A 13,122-nucleotide genomic window follows, 5' to 3' on the forward strand; every position below is an offset into this window, starting at 1 on the left:
TAATTTGAAAAAAACCTCTTTTCTTTTCTCTACTTGCTTTATTATAAGAACCCAGTATATAACACATATAACAAAAATATGTGTTAGTTGACTATGTTATTGTTAAGGCTTCTTCTGGTCAACAGGAGGCGGTTAGTAGTTAAGTTTTGAGGGAGCCAAAAGTCACCCATGAATCTTCCCCTTGGGGGAACCAGCTCCCTTGTCTTTCAGGGGCCAACTGTGCTCAGTCTTCCGTAACGTGACGCCTGCGATCTGGCCCTCTCACCTTTGCTCTGCTTTTCTTCACACCTAAAAATACCAGTCTCTCATGTCTACCTGTAAAAATCCTGCTCATTTTCTAAGGCCAGCCTCCCACCCTTCTATGAGCTTGTGACATTTAGCTTGTTCCCTCCTTGGGGTCCCGGTCTGGGCCCCTGAGTAAGGACACTGTAGAGCAGAGACGCTACTTACTATTTCCACAACAGAAAGGTAGCAGAAGCAAGAAGTAAACTTTCGTTGCGTCAAGGCTCTTGAGATTTGGGGGTTGTTATTACACAGCATAATCTAGCCCCTCAGAATCTAGCAGGTATTTTCATGGTGAAGAGCCCTAAGGTTTATGGGGAATGAAGTACACTAAAAAACTCTGTTTCTGGGCTGCAGTCACCACCGTTCTGTGGTGGAAAGGACAATGGAGACATGCTCTGACATCAAGACATTAAAAGGCTGAACCTACCTGGATGGCGTTAAGGGAGGCGGTGACTAACTGTCCATTGCATTTTCATTGCAGATGGCCATTGAGGAGCTATGGTTTGGAATCAGAAGAATGTTCTCCACACACTATTTTTCTTTACTGTTGCCCTCCCTCCCTTCCCTCCATCTCTTCCATTTTATTCCCTTCCCACTTTTGTTCTTTTCAATTTAGTTCTATCTGTTGGTTGAACATGAAAAGGGTGTATGAGAAGGTATGAATAAAGAACAGATGACCCTGCCATGAGAAAAATAAATTTGTATTTTGAAAACATTAATCTTCAGGGCAGGAGAAGCAGTTTTGTTCAGATCTTCCATTCCTCAGTGTTTCATCCTTTCTATCTCAAATTATACACAAAAAGCAAAAGGGATAAGCTTTTCTAATGACAAAATAAATCTAATACTAAATTTTTGCATCTAGCTTGCCTCACTTTCTGGGGTTATTTCCTACCATAATGGTCCAGGATTTTCAAAATATCTTTAAGAAAAAATTTTTTTTCATCAGTGTCTGCAATAAATGAATCACACAGACAATTTTGCTAAGATGGGCTCTTCTTTCTGTGTAAAGGCAAGAAATCCTGAGTGAGGAAGCTCAGGCCTCCCCAACCTCCTGGTTCTGAAATTACTCATCTAGACATGAAACAAAATTGAAAAATCAGAGAGATCTAGTTTGAAGGAAAAAGAATGGTTGATGGCCTGGGAACCAAGTAAATACTCATTTCGCTTTTGCGCTATTGGATGAAGATGCTTGGATCAAAAGAGGACTTGGAAACGTCAAGGCATTGACAGGCTGGGCTGAAAGACACAGGCAAAGCGTTTATCACAACACTGCCCTAGTCCCCTGCCCTGCACCCCCCCAAAAAGCGTACGTCTGGAGTGTCAGCAGCGGCACTCAGCCCAGAGAGCCTCTTGCCATAACAAACTCATTGACAAGAGCTGTCATTGATTCTGTTTTTTCTTCCATGTGCTACTAAGGGGCTGCATTCGAAGTGCAACCTACGTGAATTGAGGTTTGCTTCCTGACCTGGGAGATCAATTCTGTCAGAGCTGGCTGATGGATCGCCGTGTGGCCGCCACTGCATGGAGAATCCCACCAAATGCCTTCTCAAACACACTTCGGAATTACATGCTGGATCTCCAAAGAGGACGTTATAGATGCATCCGCGTAGCTCACTAACCTGCGTGTCTCCCAAAGCTGATTAAATGAGGCTGGGGTTCGGTGGGTTTGGGCTGTTTTTCTAGCCAGAGGCAGCAGAGTATCAGGGTTAAGAGCATGGATTTTGGAGCCTGGTGGTGGGGTTTGAGCCCGGATTTGTCACTTGCCAGCTCTGTAATCTTGGGCAAGTTATTCAACCTCTCTGTTTCAGTTTTCTCAGCTGCCAAATAAGGATGATAATATAGCACCTCTCCCTCTCCCAGGGCTTTATCTTAATCTGCATCCCTTGAGAGCAGACACTGAGACTTGGATTTAAGAACAAGAAATTAGTTGGGAGGTGGAGGTGGATGAAGGGTAGAGGGATACAGGAAAGAGAATGGCCAATAGACAGTGAGTTACTAAGCAAGCTGCGACCATGGGTAATTGGAATTAATCCTGCTGGGGGCCCTGGAAGGCCATGTCACCTGCACCTCAGAGTAAAACATACCCTGAAAGGATGAAGGAGCTGGGGTATTCATCTGCCGACTCCCATCCATTCTTCCCTGAGGGCTGCTCCTGTGCATGAGCACACACATATGGCACGCATTCATGTGTGTGCATACGTAGGAGGTGTTAACTCCCTGACAGTCTTGGCTTGTCGTGCCACCTGTAAAGTGGGCTCTGTCAGGAAGAGAAAACCCTCAGGCAAAGCAATGCACGTGCTGGGATCTGGGAGCCAGACACTGTGTGCGGAAGAAGTAAGGGTGAAGGGGTACGTGCAGGGTGAGGACAGACTGTTTTGAAGATTAAATGAGTTAATTATTGTGAAACACTTAGCAGAGTTCCTGGCACAAAGTAAGGACTCCTCAAAGAGCTTGATTAACACCGAAGCTAGATTGCTGTTCTCTGGGATGACTTATTATCTTAGGATGGATTTTACTTTTGTTTTTCATTTTTTCCTTTGGGACAATAAATCACTACCAGGAGCTTGGTCCTACACCAGTGGCCAGAAGCATTACAGGTTGTCCCGAAGATGACTGTAAATGTGAAGTGGGAATGTCACAATCAGAGGGAATGTCACCGTTTCATGCTGAGTGGCAAATACCTGCCTATCTATCAGAGGAGGTGGCACAGGATCAGCATCTCTTCAGTGGAGGTCACAGCCTCGGTGCGCTGTGCTGCAATACCAAGTCAGTCCAGAATCCTGGTGGCTTAATAGGAATTAACACCAGTCTACTCCTCCCTTCACCTGGCCTGCATTGTGCACTCAGTGAAGACAGACACTGGGCTGGGTTTTAGTCACAACTGCATCCTTAGCACCTAGTAGAGGACAAAGCACAGAGAAGTGGCCGTGGTAAGTGAATGAACAAACCACATGGATCCCCTAAGTATCATGTTAGCAGATTTACCTTCATTTGAAATACTGGTTTCCTCCCATTTAATGTCTACTCAGCTCTTGAAGCTTTCCTGTTCTCCTGCTACTGAGGTAACTCCTCTCTTCTGGTGTCTTGAACACTTTGTATGGTAATCTGTGTATGTGTCCCACCTTGTCACCCTCACCTCAAATCCCTCTGATGTCTTCCAAGCACGTTTAGGATACTCTCCGTGTCCTGTGAGGCTGCACCTCTAGCCCCAGAGGCTTCCCCTGGGCTCTCACCTACCACTTTCTCTTCTCCTACTCTTCTGTAGCCAGGGTTGTCTCATAGCTGTTTCTTGCATGTGGCCTGTGTGGTCCTGTCTCAGGCCCTCTGCACCTGCTGTTCTCTACGACTTTAATCCAGTTTTTGCCTTCAATCACTTGTTCCATTGACTCAGGTCACTGCTCAAGTATCATCCTCTCATCCTCTCAGAAAGGCCTCCCTGACCAACATATCTGAAAGCATTTATCTGCCTTATTTTTTCTATGTCATGCATTCATTTGTCTTAACTGCCCCCTCCACTCATGAAAAGGCAAACTCCATGAGGACAGGGACATTGTTTTATTTGGTGTGGTATCCTAAGCCCCCAAAACAGTGACAGGCACTAAATAGGACCCCAGTAAGTATATGTTGAATAAATGTGTAAGGATATTGTCCTACTTTAGACATGGGGTAACTGAATCCTAAGGGCTGAAAAAAGCTATATAAAGTAACATAGCTATTGATTTACCTATCATATCTACTATGTGCAGGCACTCCACATTATATGATATCTACTATGTGTAGACACTTCACTTTAAACCTTTAGAACGATAGACATTTTTTTTACATATTGGGAAACCGAGGCACAGAAAGGTTACAGGACTTGTCCAAGGTCACACAGCCAGGGATTCAAACCAGATTATCTAGTCCAGGGTTCATACTCTTAATCACGATGCTCTAAGAGGCAGCCAAGAAGGAGCTCTGTGGGTGGTTGGAGGAACCACTGAGAAAATAAATTGAAAGCTGTTTGTCAACTGGCCTAATGTTGACTGAAAATTTTTCATATGGGAAACATTATGAGCTCTTTAACACCTAAACCTGGACCAAAGCTAGGGGTGCATGTTGAAGGCTATGTTGGAGGTGAGGCAATCACTCCATGAGCAAAGCCATCAAGCCCACTTGGGGCACACATTTGAGGAGGTGGTCTCATCACTATGTCTGCAGAGAGGACTTATACAGAGGCTCAGGGCGTGACTTACCATGACAACACATGAGGACAATGTCTCTGCTTCCAAAATATTCTGATGACATCATTCAAGTAGGCCCATCGGTGGACTACCACCCACAGAAGACATCCTTGCCCTTGCAAACTCCTCGAAGACATCACCTCACATAGGGCCACAGGTGTAAGCGAGATGTTCAATTAAATACTCAATGAATGGAGTTGGTTTTTTCCCTCCCAAAGCAGGCATTTCTTTGGGTACCCATTCATCTGGCTGGCATGTCTCATCTACCCCACGCAGCTGTCCATCTACTTTCTCAATGCCAAATATGATCAGAGCTCCCACGGTCATACTTTCCCTGGATTTTCATTGTCCAAGAAAAAATTCCAATGGTATCTATACTTAAAAAAGTATGGTTGCACTTGACAGAGGTCCAGTGCCCTTCTTTGTATCTCTTCTATCTTTCCTCCACTCATTTTACAGGGTTCTAGGAAGGAAAAGAGACTTAGACAAGGATGCAGTGGGTTAGCAGTGGGGAGGCAGGCCTGGAACCCAGGTCTCTTAATGCCCAGTCCAGTGGTCCATCTACCGTGAAAACTGCAGGGCGCAAAAACTTACTGATAAAGTCACAGAGAGCTTTCTGTGAAAGTAACTGAATTCTCCCTTCCCCATCATGGTAACCATTTCCAGACAGTTTTATTCCTCTTTGGCCTTTGATCCATGGACTAGATAATCAAGCTTTTGAATAATTAAAATTATTAAAAAATGCCTCTGTATCTGCGAAATCTGCTCCAGTAATTACTGCCTTATCAAGAGACCGATTCCACAGACTGGAATACTTTTTCAACAGATAGGAAGAATTTTTGCTTGAGGCTTTGGGATTCAGAAGTTGAGGAAGGCCTGTTTATGTGAGTCCCTTTGACGATGAATAGCACCAACTCTTGACTCCACAGCCCCCAGAACCTCCTCTCGTTCTTAGATTTCCTACAGCGTATCTCATTCTTTCCTTTCAGAGCCTGCTGTAAAGTATGATCATTACTTAAAATATTGGATTGACTTTATTCAAACTAGATTCTGCACTTGGGCCCTGCTGAGCCTGGCTTCCAAATTCAACAACCAGTTTTCAATAAACAAACTCTGATGGGAGCAAAGTGGACGGCAACGCTTGCTGTCCTCAAGGTGCTATGTGGTCCTTCTTCACCCGGCCAACATCTGGTGCTGAGCCCTCAGATGTGACATTCTGGGCCCAGAGCCCCACCACCTCTCTGTCAGAGCCGCCAAAGGGTTCGTGCAACCTAGATCCAGGGTGCCCAAGGCTGGTAACGTCATGCTGTATTCAGGGTACTTTGCAAAAATCTGGTGGACATTCCTGGGACATACAATGCAACCGAAGGCCCAACTACCCAACTGAAGTCCCTTAAATCCCTCAGGCCCAAGGACAGGGCTGATCACACACCTGTCATGGTTCTACCCTCCTCACATTTCCTGGGCTTCCTGGACCTTTGTCCCTCCATCTTAAGGCTGGGAGTAGCTACCTGTTCTTGTGTATCTCTGACTAATCTTCCTATCCCTTTCTGAACTCTCACATCCCTCATTACCTCTATAGCCAATATCCTAAATTAAATTCTCCCTGTTGTAAATACTTGAAGCAGTTTCTGTTTTCCTGGCTAGACCTACTGACCAATCACTGTTTAATTAGGTAAACCAAAGCATGTCCTCTTTAGCTAAAGTGACTTTGAGATGGGTCTCTGTCACTTACAACCCAGAAAGTCTGGACTCATGCAGGAGTCAGTAGGAAAAAAGAGGTTCACACTCCCAAGCCCTTATTATATGCCAGGAACTGTGCTCAGGGCTTTGTTTACATTAATAGAATCCATGGGGTAGGAATTATGATTTTCCTTTTAATGATGAGGAACTGACAAACAGGTTAAGTAATTTTATCCCCACCAGAATTATTTTCCTCACATGGAAATTCACTCAAAGCCAGCTGCTCCTGTACATAAGAGATCCCTACAGGTATGCTGAGGCTCAGGGTGGCAGAATGAGAAAGGAGGTGAGGAATGACAAAAGAGAGGTCTAATGCTATTTTGTGACATGGCCTAGAAGCTTACCATGCTTACCCCACTCAGAAGTGTAATTGGCTCAAGAGGCCTCCATGTAAATGAGTTCTAGGCATCTCTAGTAACTATGATTCAAGCCAAGTGCTTGCTGCTAATTGCACACACATTTTGCTAAAGGTAGTAAATAGGAATCATTCACACGTCCTTAGAGACCGCGGCACCATTCAGTATTCATGGCAAATATATCACTGAGCTTCATAAGAGAATCATTTTAAAACAAAGCTTGGTCAGCTGTTTAATAATTTACTGATAGTGACAGCAGGGAGAATATCTAATAACCAGTGAGACTGGCTTTCAAATAGAAAATAAATTCATGTTCGAAGAGTTACAGGAGGAGAAAAAGGGGATGGAGGGGGTGAATCATTATTAGCAGTTAAGAAAGCATTTAACACTTGTCAATTCCTGATATTTTTTGAATTCTATCAACATGGAGAACCTGATTATTGAAAGGCTGCAAAATTCCATGCACTTATATTTTAAAACACTTATGGGCCCTTAATGTTCTTCTCATAGGAAACAAGAATTACACAAAGGTCTGGTCTTTTAGGACAGAGAGTCTGACCCCAAACGAGCACTGTGGAACATCCATGTTTGTTAATCTGGGGATTTTTTGGGCTACGTGGTCTTTCATATCACATCTCAGTTCTTCCTGGGGTAGGTAAGGCCTGGGAAATTCAGAAAGCAAAGGCTTAAAAATGCACAGTCAACCCAAAGTATAATGGCAGATTTTTCTGCTCTAGGGAGAACCTAGCTGGGAACGTATTACAGGGGCTCTGGCTTTTGGGTAAACTGAACTTATGTTTGTTTCCCAGCAAAGCTCTATTGCAGTGTCTGTAAAAGGAGGAGTTTTGGGATGATTTGGCTTGGCATTCCCTGCTAATTCCAATATACTTGGTCCATGGTTGGGAGACACAATTTCAGTGATTTTAAAGGTCCAGGAGATGCCAAGAGGAAAGCAAAACCTAAAACCAATATCCAACCTGAATCACCAAGCCGCCTTGTGCTTCTGGTGCGTCACCTTAAATGGGGACTAATAAGAGAATCGTAGGGCTGATCATGCATGTAAGGCTTTTAGCTGTGGGCCTGGCTCACAGTAAATATAAGCTCAAACAGTTCAAAAAGGCAAAGCAGAACCAAAGTGAAAAATCCCCCAGATTATCAATCTTGAAGCATCTGAGGTGGACAGTGATGAATGGTCTTACCGGTAAAGGAACACCTCTGCGCCCTTGCCCTTCAGCCCCCTCCCCAGAGCCTGAGGCACGCTCTGTCCTCAAACCTTTCCCTAAGTTTGCCACTCTGAGACAGGAATCCAGATAAGACAGATGATTCCTGGGTTCCCAGATGGTATTTTCTATAGTTTTACATTCCAAGATTGTACCCTGCATTCTTCATGCTCATTTCAACAAACTCACCCTCATTCTGCCTTGAGTTATTAGCATTTTTTTAAGCTTGTAGACAAAATGATTTATCAACGTTTTGTTTGACGTGAGGATGGCTTGAATTAACGTGCGCCGTCTGGCCTGTCATGCCGATGAACAATCTCGGTCTGTTTGGACGTCCTCTGCCACTACCAAGCTTGGTTTTGGGAGGCGTGGAGGAGAACCTGGGGGCTGGAGTTCGCTGCTGTCATTCCTGTGCAGTATAGTGAAACATTCCTTCAACAGATGCTGCATTCTGAAGCTGAAAGAACAAACATTTATTCCAGTGGGCTGGTTGAAGATGTTTTAAGGATGATACTTCTGCTTTGGTTCAGAGGAAGGGGAGGTTGTACAAAAATCATAGGGTCTATGTGGGTATGTCAGGGGGAGAGGCGGAGTAGGTGGTAGAGAGGGCAGGCTCTGGGTACGTGGTTAGGTCTGTAGATCACTTATTGAAGGGGTTTATAAACATTTTGATTCTGAAGTGAGGTGGATGGATGTTACCTGACAGCCCAAGATCCTCTGGAGAAAACATCCCTTGTCCATGCCATCTGGTCTGAGTGGGGCTGTCAGTTTCCATGACCATTGTTAATATGCAGGGGTGGACAAATGACCAAGGCTGGCCAATTGTAGCACTGCTCTCCCCACCACTTCCTTGGCCAAACTGGTTGTTTCAGAAAATGGAATGTGACCCAAATCAGCCAATCCCTGTCTTCACTGGGGTTGTTTACAGAAAGTTGCTGCAGAAGGTTGCATTTTTTTGCTGAGGGTGCTAAGCCGTGAGAACTAAACAATTTCTCTGACTACCCAGTGAGATAAGCACAACTGAGATATGGAGAGAGAGAAAGAGAGAGACAGAGAGAAAGAGGGAGGGAGAGAGAGAGAGAGAGGGAGAGAGAATGGCAGTTGAGTACCTGGATCCAGCTTTGCCTGAAGGTGATCATATATTGCTCAGCCAAATAAGCCACTGGATTTCTCTTTTCACCTAAGCTTGTTTGGGTTGGATGTTATCATTTGTGAGAAAAAAGGAAGATTGTCTAAAATACAATGTGTGTTTATGTTCCATGCTCAGTATTTATCCCCTGTGCCCTTATAGGTGTCAGATACACAAAAATGGGCAAGATGCAGAACTGACCTCAGTTGGCTTGGAGTTGCCCCTGGAGGCTCTCAGTTCCCCTTGTTCCTGATGCCACATCAACCATTCACAAACTTACATGTGCCTGAGAATCATCTAGAGTTTAAGTTAAAAAACCAAGCTTCTGAGTCTCAGCGAGTAGGGATTCTGATTCAGTTCCATGCAAAATTAACCCACACCCTGAGTGGTTCTGGAGAGGGTGTGTCCCACAGACCCATGTTAAGAAATGCACTGTCCACTTGCCCACCACACCCTCTCTAGGAACATCTCTCTGTGTGTGCAGGGATTCCCCAAGGTGGCCAAGGGGGTGGGGTCTTTATATGGGTATATAACAATATAAGGGGGTAGAGCTCTGTGTAGCCCCCACTCCAAACATCCACCCTAAAGTTCTTAGATGATTCCTATCTCACCCACCCAGGGGTGGGGAGGCTCCACGTGAGGAGTCCTTGCAGTGGTTCACAGTGGAAATCCTGGGGAGATTTAAAAAATTCCATTGCCTGGGCTCCTACTACAAGCTCAATGGCAAAGGGTGGGGTCCCAGGTGATTGTAATATGCAGCAGGGTGGAGAACTTTTGCAGCAGAAACCCAGGCTTGGCTGCTTTGTGGGAGCCCAGGAGCAACTGGGCTCTGAGATGTCCCTACTAAAGGCCCCCTAGCCAGCCTGCATTTGATTTGCGCAGCATTCAAGGGCTGGACTGTTGTGGGCATATTCTGTTACTGTCAAGGGCGTGGTTTTCATGGTGGGTAGGAGGTCCCTATGTACTCCTCAAAATACAATAATTAAATTATAAGTTACTGAAATAAAATACTAAATTCATACAATCATAAAAGCAATAAACATAAACAACTAAATACTATTAATAATAGAAGCCTAGACAGGGTAACACCATCGAAGTATATTAATCAAGGATTCTGATGAAGCTGAATCCGGAAACCTGAGGTCTGAAGGGAGTTTAAAAAATTTCTTTAAAAAAATGAGGCGTTCTTTCTGTATCATTTCTGTTTCAAACCTTTTGGTGCCATATATATATATATTTTTTTTCTCAGAGGTCCAGTGTCTATTCCTGGGTGAGCAGACAGGACACAAAAGCCCCCAGGTCTTTTCTCTTGGTTCCTGTTGGTCAGGGACAGGCCAGTTACTACTCTAGGCCGGGGCCAGGGGCTTCTGGAGTCTGACCCCAGTACCGCATGTGCTGCTCCTGTGTCGGGCTGGAGAGGGTTACCCCATTACGACCTTGCATGAGACTCCCCTGGGCACAGTCTGATAAAAAGGAAAACCCACAGGATCTTCCCTGAAGTTTTCAGTTCATTGGTTCTGGGAAGAATGAGGATTCTGAGTTATCAGGAAGAGCTCCTGTTGATTCCTAGGATCAGGGAGAGTTGGGAAATGTCCTGACACGTCACCCCGTGAGCACCTGTGAGCCAGGTCCTTTCTGATGGGTTGACTTTCTCATAGCTCTTGAAAGATGGGACATCGAATCTCCTAAACTCCTTTTGGCCCTGGCAGGCTAATTTGGACCTAGTCTTCACCAACATTTAGTGAGTGCTTGCTGTTTGCATCCTGGGGCTTGGCTTGGGGCATATGAGAGTATGTAAGCCACAGTCTGGAGCTTCAGGTGCTGCTACCCTTGGAGAGGGCAGCTCTGCAAATGGCACTATGGGAATGAACTAACGGATTCTTCTTCAGCCCACCTGCGACAAGTCCGGTCCTGGGCTCCTACCCAAGCTGAGCACTGGGATTTGGATGCCTAGATAGGGATAAAGACTTTGAGTTTGGCATTCCAGAGAAAGGGAACTATATAGGCAAAGGTCTGAAGGGAGGGAAGGGAGTTGTCTGGGGTAGCTTGGGGTAAGTGGTGTAAATTTGTAAATGTAGTCAGTCAGAGGCCAGAGAGTGCCATGTCACTCAGATCTCAGCCTTGTCAGCACATGCCTATCCTACTTGACCGTGTGGATTCTCTCACGTCTCTGGGTATCTGCCTAGCAGTTCCTGCCACCTGGAATGCCCTCGCCCACTTCTCTACCTGGTGAGGACTCCGTGTGGTGGGAGTTTAAGGTGCATCGCGGAGGGGATGGGCTTAGCAAGGCAGGCTGGGCTCAGTTAGTGGAGGGCCTTGCTGGTCAGGTTAAGGATTTTGGACTTCATCCTGAGGGCAACAAGGCACTTGTGAAGGGTTTTAAGTAGGCACGTGACAAGACTGTGCAGTGACAGTCTTGAACATGGCTCTGGCTGCTGTGTGTGTGGGGCGGGGTTGGGGTAGGGAGACTGGTGGCAGGGAGCAGCGGAGGTTTGCGGGAAGCTCACTGCAGGGCATGTGGAGAGGCAACGGGCTCACCCCACCTCTGCCCACCCGGTGAGTCCACCCCTACCTGGGGCCCCCCAGAATCCCAGTCCAGTCGGCAGAGAAGAGAGGCTGAGAGTCCGGGGACTCGTGTCCACCTCTAGGACACCGGCTGTCGTGAGAGCAGCGCCTTTTCGCCTGCTTCATCAGAGAACCACTTTGCCGGAAGCAAGAAGAAAAGGCTGGGGCTGTATTTCAGTCATGTTTGATGTCCACTAGTCAGACCCTGCCACTAACACGACCCTGTTCCCAGGGAGCCGTGTGACCTCTCAGTGTGGGCTGGCTGGGTGCTCCTGTGGGTGGGGTCACTTTCCCTTGGCATCTCCCCTGCTCAGCATGAGGCTGGGCATAGGTTAGAGACACAAACATCCGTGGTGGGGGCTTGGCACCTGTCACTTAGTTTTGCGTGTGTGCATGTGTGTTAGATTAAAAGAAACAGCTGTTTGGCAGATCGCACTTGGGCAAAACAAGATGTAGTCCTAGCATTAAATTGAGGGCATCCCAGGCACTAAGGCCTACTTGCCAAAAGCCTGGACCATGTGCTGCTGTTTTGGCCCAAGGATGAACAGCTGGCTGTCCGTGCCGTGTTGCCGACCAGGTGTCTGTGATAGTTGGCCTGGAGTCAAGGCTGTGTGGTATGTTAATCTAAGACTTGGAAGTAGAAGAGAAAGGAAAGGAAATGATCTCTTGAGTGGGTCAGGCTCTGTTGTGGGTGTTTTTACAACCATTAACTCACTTAATTCTCACTCAGCTCAGTGAGGTGGGAATAATCACTCCAATTTCACAGAGAGGGAAACATCTGGAGAGGGAGAGTGTCAAGTTTGTGTTCACCTGGGTGGTAAGTGGAGGCATGGGGAACGTGAGCAGGTGCTGGGCTTCACCTAGAAGAGGGGTGTTACCAAAATAGAGCACATCCTAGAAGAGGAACCACATGTTGGTGGTCTGAAAATCATGTAAGAGTACCGGTGTAAGGAATTGAGAGTGCTTGCCTAGAGCACACCAACATCCACATGAAAGTCACCTGCACGTGTGTCAGGCTCCGTGTGTCCCCAGAGAGGGGAGCCAACCCTGAAGGGAGGAAATTACACAGCGACAGCGCTGGGTCAGCACACGGGAAATCTAACCAGGCCCTCAGCCTGAAAATGATGCATTCGTCAAGTCCCGCTTTTAGACACAGCAATGTTATTGGATAATGCATGTTTTTACAGAACAAAATGGTTGGATCATGAGGTTACTCTTGAAAAATACTTGTGATTTCTAAGTTGCACTTGGGTTATTTATGTTTGCATGTCTTGACAGACAGCATTAATGCCTATTAATATTCTTGCCATTAAAGCATTATTCAAGCCAGAACTACTGGTCTAAAAGAGTCCGTGGTATGTGCAGAGCCACTCTGCTAATAGAAAGGTTAACTTGTATTTTTGAATTATTGATGGTTGCTTGTTACTAATTTTTTTTTCCTCAGAAAGGAGGAAATTATTAATGAAGAGATCATTGCCAATGTGTCTGACATCTATTAATGGTTTCATCTTGCAACCAGATTAAAAGAGACAGCTGGTCCATGAATTTATGTGTGGAGACAGCTCCAAATGTGCTGACAACTCCGTGGGAGGTGGGGGCCA

The 13,122-nt window shown here is 45.8% G+C and overlaps 2 long non-coding RNA genes across 4 annotated transcripts in view; one reads left to right on the top strand and one right to left on the bottom strand.

The window, feature by feature from the left end:
* Nucleotides 1-3,176, top strand: part of LOC140849463 (uncharacterized) — a 51,189-nt gene extending 48,013 nt beyond the window's left edge. Inside the window, exon 3 of the long non-coding RNA XR_012131332.1 lies at nucleotides 767-3,176. This is a non-coding gene — a long non-coding RNA (uncharacterized lncRNA). The remainder of the gene's footprint in view (nucleotides 1-766) is intronic.
* Nucleotides 1-13,122, bottom strand: part of LOC140849462 (uncharacterized) — a 33,723-nt gene that overhangs the window by 15,500 nt on the left and 5,101 nt on the right. For all 3 annotated transcript variants that reach the window (XR_012131331.1, XR_012131330.1, XR_012131329.1), the window contains exon 2: nucleotides 8,017-8,284. This is a non-coding gene — a long non-coding RNA (uncharacterized lncRNA). The remainder of the gene's footprint in view (nucleotides 1-8,016; nucleotides 8,285-13,122) is intronic.

This window comes from Manis javanica, chromosome 5 (genome assembly GCF_040802235.1).
Source record: "Manis javanica isolate MJ-LG chromosome 5, MJ_LKY, whole genome shotgun sequence".
Taxonomy (NCBI): domain Eukaryota; kingdom Metazoa; phylum Chordata; class Mammalia; order Pholidota; family Manidae; genus Manis; species Manis javanica.